The sequence below is a fragment of the Lagenorhynchus albirostris genome, chromosome 1 (genome assembly GCF_949774975.1).
Source record: "Lagenorhynchus albirostris chromosome 1, mLagAlb1.1, whole genome shotgun sequence".
Taxonomy (NCBI): Eukaryota; Metazoa; Chordata; class Mammalia; order Artiodactyla; family Delphinidae; genus Lagenorhynchus; species Lagenorhynchus albirostris.
Window position 1 is genome coordinate 1626338 of NC_083095.1, and position 7726 is coordinate 1634063.

Here is a 7726-nt window from a genome sequence, read left to right on the forward strand (position 1 = left end):
AAAGATACAAACTGATAGAACTCCCCTGAGAAGAAATAGATAAAGCACATAGTCCTATATCCATTAAAGACATTGAATTTGCATTTGAAAATGTTCCAAGAAAGCAAACTTCGTGTCAGGGGTGGGGGGCGTTGGGGAAGGGAGGAAGTAATCGCAAAGGGCCACGTTAACCCCGTTGGGGGGTGGATCTGCTCCTTACCTTGGTAATGCAGATGGTTTCATGGATGTATGCATAGGGCAAACGCCATCAGACTGTACGCTTTTAACATACATTGTAGATTTTACTATATGTTAATTACCTCTCTAGACACTGAAAAAATAAAGACAAGGGTGATCCCCATATACGATGGAATATTACTCAGCCATAAAAAGGAACGAAATTGAGTTATCTGTAGTGAGGTGGATGGACTTAGAGTCTGTCATACAGAGTGAAGTTAAGTCAGGAAGAGAAAAACAAATACTGTATGCTAACACATGTATATGGAATCTAAAAAAAAAATGGTTCTGAAGAACATAGGGGCAGGACAGGAATAAAGGCGCAGATGTAGAGAATGGACTTGAAGACACGGGGAAGGGGAAGGGGAAGCTGGGACAAAGTGAGAGAGTGGCATGGACATATATATACTAACAAAGGTAAAATAGATAGCTCGTGGGAAGCAGCCTCATAGCACAGGGAGATCAGCTCGGTGCTTTGTGACCACCTAGAGGAGTGGGATAGGGAGGGTGGGAGGGAGACGCAAGAGGGAGGAGATATGGGGATATATGTATATGTATAGCTGATTCGCTTTGTTATACAGCAGAAACTAACACACCATTGTAAAGCAATTATACTCCAATAAAGATGTTAAAAAAAAAAACAAAGAATACCTGATTAACTTCATCAACTATGTGTATTCAATAGTATCCATTGCAATTTCAGAGTTATTTTTTTAGATGAGGTATGATTAAAAATTAAAATAAAATTAAGACTTCAAAAAAAAAAAAAAGAGTGATCCCCAGCGACTGGAGGGCTTGAGGGAAGCTCTCTTGGACATGTCCCCTGCCATCTGTGTGCCCCGCAGTCTTCAAGAACCACAGCAGATGCTCAGAGAGCCCGTCACAGTGGACACTCACCAAGTCACCAAGGGTGTGGAGAAAGTAGGGAACTGTCATCTGTCCCTCCTCCTCTATGAAGATTCTCAACCTCAGGGGCACTTGGATGTGACTCACTATAGCCTGGGGGCAGCCTCCAGCAGGTTGCCCATGCCCTAGGGACTCAGGCAGGGATGCTGGGGACAGAGGGACCGACAGGCAGTGTCTGTTCTGGGCTCTTGCTTCCCTGGGGATTAGAGGCTCGGGACATCTCCAAAAGCCACAGGTTCCGGGGTCTGTCTACCCTCATTCCTCCAATTCTTTTCTCTTGCTGAGATCGATTACTTAAGACAGTGGTTCCCGGCCTTGGGCCTCGATCAGAATCACCTGGGAACCTGGCCAAGGCGTGGGTTCCCCGTCCATCCTGCTCTGAGCCTGGGCCTGGTGACCTTCACCAGCCCTCCCGGTGACAGCCACATGGCAAAGCTGGAGACCACTCGCTCAGAAGACTGGTTTAGCTACTTTAACAGAGACCAAAATAACAGTGGCTTTAAAAAGACAGAAGGTTAATTTCTCTTGTGGAAAAGACAAGCTGGTAAGTGGTCCAAGGAACCAGGGTGGTGGCTCCCCCGAACTAGTCCAGGGTGGGGTGATCAGCTGTCCCAGTTTGCCCTGAACAAACAGGGCACCCAGAACATGAGATCTCCAGTGTTAAAACCTGAAAGTCCCAGGCAAACCTTGACGAGTTGGTCAGCCTCATCCAGGGAGGCTCTGCCATGGCCCAGGGTGGCCCTCTGTCTGCAAGGCCAGGGCGGGCTTAGCACCACAGTGGCCTGGTTCCACCCGGCAAGGGGAAAGAGGAAGTAGAGGCAGGCCAGAACCCCACACTAGCAGCCCAGGGGGCCAAGTGCCCAGTGGACACTAGGGGCTTCCATTGCTAAAGAGAATGGGTACTGGGGACCCTGGGCATAATGCCAGAGAGAGGAGAGGGGTCGGGGGGCAGGGGCAGGGGGCAATGTATGTCAGGAGAGACAGGGCTTGTCACAGAAAGCCCCAGGGACCGAGGGGGCGTGGGCTGAGACCCCACCCCATTGCTACCTGGGCTCTTCCCCCCATCAGCCCTCCCCCACGAGGTATTACCGTCCCTGCGATAAGCTCTAGCTCTGCCCCACATCAGCGCTCTGGGAGTGGCCCTGCAGCGAGCCCCGCGAGATGGGCACTACCAGCCCCACTGCCAGAGGAAGCAATGGGCTCTCTGAGAGGAGGGAATTGCCACGGTCACTTGCTTTTGGGCGGCAAGGCTTGTAACCACGACTGACTCTCCGACTGTGCCAGGATGGGGGAGGGGGGCGGGTGCGGCCGAGGATGCCCTCCGTCCCTTCAGCCCCTAAGCCCTCCAACCTTGCCCCTCCCGGTGACCAGCGCCCAGCCAGGCTGGGCACGGTAGCAGCCAGCCGGGCGCCAGTATGGGGTGAGGTTGGAAGCAGGTGGAGCCACCTGAAGTTGGGGCCCCGGGACCGAGCCCTCTCCCCAGCCCGGCTCTTCAAGGCAGCAGCTCAAAACAGAAGGGGGGAGGGGCCCAGGGGCCTGGGTCAGGGAGGCGGGAGAAGGTTTCAGGAGGTGTCCCTTCCCCAACTAAGAGAAAGCTGGTGGCAGGGGCTAGGGGCTTGCTGGGAGACCACGGGGCCAGAAGCAAGGCAGAGGCTGGCAGCCAGGCCAGGTCGGGACCTGGCCACCCCCCTACACAACTGTCCTCATTTCTCTTCCTCTGGGGCTGGAAGGAAGAAGAGACCACGACGAGGCCCGGGGGAGAAAGGACAGCCAGCCCGGGACACGATGATGCTTTAGAACATATGTTTATTTTCATCAGTCTGTAATGTATATATTCACATCGTACAAAATGATTCCAGACCACAGACTAGGCAACACCCCATGACCCCTCACCTGGACCCCAGCAGGGGAGCCCCTGCCTCCGGGCTGCTGGGGGCAGAGCAGGCGGGGCAGGAAGAACACTGTCGAATGAAGCTGCCACTGGCGATCAGGAGACAGCGTCAGCATGCTTGCTGAGACCCTCTGGACCCCTCAGAGCACCGTGGACCCGGCCTGGCCCTGCTGTGCTCCCGAGAGGCGGCTGCAGTAGAGTTTACTGAGCAAAAGGGGAAAGTGCTGGCCGGAAGGTGGACCCTCATGCCGAGTACACGACCCCCCCCCAGGCAGCCAGAGGGCCCACAGCCGGGGCTGGGGCCACATCCTTCTGCGCGCGGCCAGCTCTCTCCCTCCGCGCCACGCCTCCTGTCCTCACATCCCCCCTGTAGGGGCCTGGCATCCGCCCTCCCACCCCGCGAACCACCACCACCACACTCACGAGCTGGTGACTGGCCTAAAGCCATCCAGCTGGTCCGCGCGCCTCCGGTGGGCCTCAAACCCAGGCCTGTCCGACCCGCCATCCAGGCTGCCCTTCGGCTCCCCTACTCCCGGGGCCAAGGAGGCAGGGACCTTCCCTCCCCAGAGGGTGGCGCCACACCCGCGGGCCAGGCAGGCTCCCGAGCAGGTCAGTCTCATGCTCCGGGAGGGACGCCTCGCCCTGGCGAGAGGTGGGAATGGGGTGACACTTTGCTGAGCCCCCCCTGGGGCCAGCCCCTCCCAGAGATACGCGGGCTCCCGCGGCTCCCACGGGACCTATCGGGCGCGTGCTCCCAGGACGCACTGCAGAGGGGACGCCCTGGCCAAGGCGGTCCGGCCCACCGAGTCCGCGGGCTTGTTCCCCTACCTGGGGCGTGGTCTCCCAACTTCCTCCCCCCCACACGTTTCTGTCCCTGGGGGTCCTTCATTCATTCCACACGCTGTCACTGGGCGCCTGCAATCGCCCCGCACGGGCCCCTTCGAAGCGAAGGCTCCGGCTCTCCCCCAGCGAGCCCGAGCCCACGACCCACTCCCGCCCCGGAGGGCGCGGCCGCCGCGTCACCAGGACCGGGAGGCCGAGGGCTAGGAGAGCTCCTTCACCCCGCGCGGCCACCGCCAGAGCCCGGCTGGGAAGCCGACGGAGTTTTAAGTGTCGGAGGGGTGGGGGGGTGCTCGGGCTACAGGAGGACAGCAGTGGCTTCTCCGCGCAGGCAGCACGCCAGGAGCGTGGGCCCGGCGCGCCCAAACCCCAGCCCTTCCCAGGGCTTCCCAGCGCTTCCCAGCCCTTCCCAGCGCTTCCCAGCCCTTCCCAGCGCTTCCCAGGGCTTCCCAGCGCTTGCCAGGGCTTCCCAGCCCTTCCCAGCGCTTCCCAGCCCTTCCCAGCGCTTCCCAGCGCTCGGCGCCATCACGCCCCGCCGCCTCCCGCTGCGCTCGGCCCCAGGCCCGGCCTCGGGGTCTGCCGGGCGAGGTGCAGAGGGCCTGGGCCGGCCTAGGGTGCGCGGCGCAGGGTCCGAGGGCTCCTTCCAGGCGCCCCCGCCCCTGGCCCTGCTCCCGGGCCGCGCGTGGGCCGCTCCATTGCTGTCGCTGCGTGCAGGCCCGCCGGGTCTAGTGGTCCTAAACATTTCACAATTGCGCTACAGAACTGTTGAACTGTTAAGAACCACTGAACCCAGCGCGCGATCCGCGTCCGCCGCGCTGTGGAGAGAAGAGCCCCGCCGCCCGGGACCCCGGCCGCGCGCCCCGACTCCCGGACACGCAGGGGGAGCGCGGCAGCCGGACCCAGCCCCGACCGACCGACCGCGCCCGACGAGCCCCCGCGAGCCCAGCCGTCCCGGCGGCGCGTCCCCTCTGCCCACGGCCCCGCGATGCCCGGCGGTGCGTCCGTGCGGCGGCGGCCAGTGCCGCGGCGCCTTTTAAGCGGGTGGCCGCCCTCCCCCGCCGCCGGAATGCGCCCGGGCCGCGCCGGCCCGACCGGTTTTTCCGGGCGGGGCGGCTCCCGGGCCGGCAGGTCGCGCGGCCGGTCGTCCGCGGCCCCGGTACCTGCTCGGCGCGCCCACGCGGGGGTGGCCCTGACTCACCGGCCTCCCGGCCCCGCCCGGCCCGCTGCCCCCGGCGCCCCTGGGTTCCACGCTCCGGGCCCGGGGACCATACCCGCACCGTCCCGCCAGGGACCCGGGGCGCCCGGGCTCACTGCGGGGAGGTGGGGACGGCAGCCGAGTTGGTGCCCAGGTGAGGACCGGAGCCGGCAGAAGCCCGGGACCCGGGTACCGCCCATGGGTGGCGGGAGGGCCGGCTGGACACGCCCATCCGTGTCCCTTCTCACTTCAAAGGGAACTTCGTGGGAGAGGGGAGGAAGGGAACAAATGGAAAGTGAAACTAGAGGGAGGGTGAGGACGCGCCGGCAGGTTTCTGGGTCTCAGACCCTGTCTCCTCCCAGAGGGTAAGGAGGGCAGCCCGGACCCCTCCTCAGAGCCCACGCTGGAAGCCCCATCCTGCGCCCACACTCCCCACCCTGGGCGGCAGGGGAGCCAGGGCACAACACTCCTGTCCCCGTCCCCTCCGCGCCCGGCAGAGCCCTGGGCTGGCACCCCGCAGCCCCGTGCACCCGCCTGCCCGCTTTAGTCACCTGGACATGTTGGGGCAGCAGAGCTGCCCACTGGGGGCTCATGGCAGAGTCCAAGCTTAAGAAAGAGAAAATTTGGAGGGAGGTGACCCCTAAGGTCCTCGGCCCAAACCCTGAGCCACTGGTGCGGCCCGGGGGTGGGGGTGGGGGGGCGGTGGGTGGTGGTCACCATCGTTTGGCCAAGTCCAGGGTGGCCACACAAGGCCGCGCCACCAGCTGCACCCCCGTGTCCTCTGGGCTCGGGAGCCCAGGCTGGTCCCAGGTCGGGGTGCAGCCACCGAGGTGTGACGGACCCTCTAGACCTCGTCACACACGCTGTGTGCAGTTTACCTGCACCAGCACCCAGTAACGTGAGTAGCAAAGGTTTCATCGTTTCCATTTGCAGTTGGGGAAACTGAGGCTCAGAGAGAGGCAGTGACTTCTCAGAGGTCACACGGCGCTCCATGGTGGAGCTGGGACTCCACACCCCACATCTCTGCTGAGTCCACAGGCCTGAGTGGCAGTGTGTGTGGGCAGGAACTGGGGGGAGGGGGCACAGAGGTGTGTAACCAAGACAATGAGCTTGGGAGCTCCTGCCCCCACACACACACACACGCACACCCCCGTCACTGCATGGGCGGAAAGACCCCACCTCTCCTGTCCCCTGTTCTCGGCCCTGGTGCAGCCCAGTCCGGGGCAGACCTCTCCCTCCACACTGCCACTGTCGCCGGCACCAGAGGGGACTGGTAAGAGTGGAGAGGAAGAGGTGACCAGTACCAGTGCCTGGGACCCCCACTCGCAGCAGGAGGTATTGAGGTGTGACCTGTGGCTGGGGTGAGGGCGGCCCTGACTGAGAAATCTAAGGACGGAAGACACTGGGTAAATGTGGATAACGGCCTAAATGAGAGATGTTTCCCAGCGATAACCCTGGGATCCCAGTGACAGGAGATGGGCCGTTGGGAGCCGGAGCGCCACCCCAAGTGAAATCACCGGGTGCGAGCCACGCAGCTCCGGCCCCTCCGAGACCCCGAGGGGGTCTGGGCGCCTTGCACGTGTACCCCGCCCTCGCTGAGCTCGCCTCACTCCCGCATTTCCCACCAGCCCGGCGACCTCTCCCGGTGGCACTACCTTCAAGAGGTGAGGGGGCCGGTGCCGTGCCAGGCGGGCTGGTAGCCCAGCTCTGCCACGTGCCCACCTGGGACCCTGAGCACAGGCCTGGGCCTTAGTTTCTTCAACTGTAAAGTGGGAAGGAAGATGGGCTGGTGCCCATTCGGGGGCGTCGCGGGATGGAAGCTAGCTCCCGGCAGGTGACCCTTCAACTTTGTTATTCGCAGGGCTACCCCCCCTTGCGCGGCGCTGGGCAAGGAGGGCGGCCCCTTACTCCCCTGCTGCGACTTGGCCACTCTCTGAGGAATGGCCCTGGGGAACTTTCCAGACAGATGTCTGAGACTTTCCAGAGCTTCCTGGGACACCTGCCCAGTCCAGGAGCCGCTCATTGTGGGGCTCTGCATCCCCCAAGTGTGGGGAGGGGCCTGAGAAGTGGGGGCCTGGAGGGGAGCTCCCCGCATCCGCCCCGCTGGCAGAAGCCTCTCCCCTGCCCTCGATGACCCACTTGGGGAAAAGCCAGTGCAGCGAGTGCTCTCGCCCTGGGACACCGGGTTCCAGTGGGCACTCCTCCACTGGCTGGCTTTCTGGGAGGGAGGGCCCACGTGGGGTAACTTGAGGCACCGCAGCTCTCACGATCTGGGCTCCGCGGGGCCTGGGAGACGCGCTGAGTGTGGCGTGGCCGTGAGCACAGGCTCTGCCCCATCCGGTCCCCCGTCCCTTGGCAGCAGAGCCAAAGGGGATGGCTGTGTCTGGTGAGCTGCTGTGTGCCGGGCGCCACGGAGGACGTGGGGATGGGTACCGGTCGTGGGATGCGGAAGGTGCTCTCCAATTGTCCAGGTATTTGTCCAATGGTCCTGCCGCCCTCTGGCCTTCTGAGGGTCCCAGCCCACCGGCAACTGCAGGGGCTCCCGGCTCTGGAGCCCCAGGGCCCCTCTTCCCCCCAGGCCCCAGCTCACTGGGCTGTCGTCAGGGTATGGGGCCCCACCACGCTCGTGTGGTGTCACCTGTTTGTGCAAGACCCAGGCACACCCGTGTCTGGGCAAG

General features: G+C 62.8%; 1 long non-coding RNA gene across 1 annotated transcript; it reads right to left on the reverse strand.

Annotated features, from left to right (window-relative positions):
- Positions 1-2911: 2911 nt before the first annotated feature.
- LOC132528965 (uncharacterized) lies at positions 2912-4832 on the reverse strand. Its single transcript, XR_009543347.1, has 2 exons — positions 3437-4832; positions 2912-3217 (listed from the first exon to the last, which is right to left on the reverse strand). It is a non-coding gene; the product is annotated as an uncharacterized LOC132528965 (long non-coding RNA).
- Positions 4833-7726: the final 2894 nt, after the last annotated feature.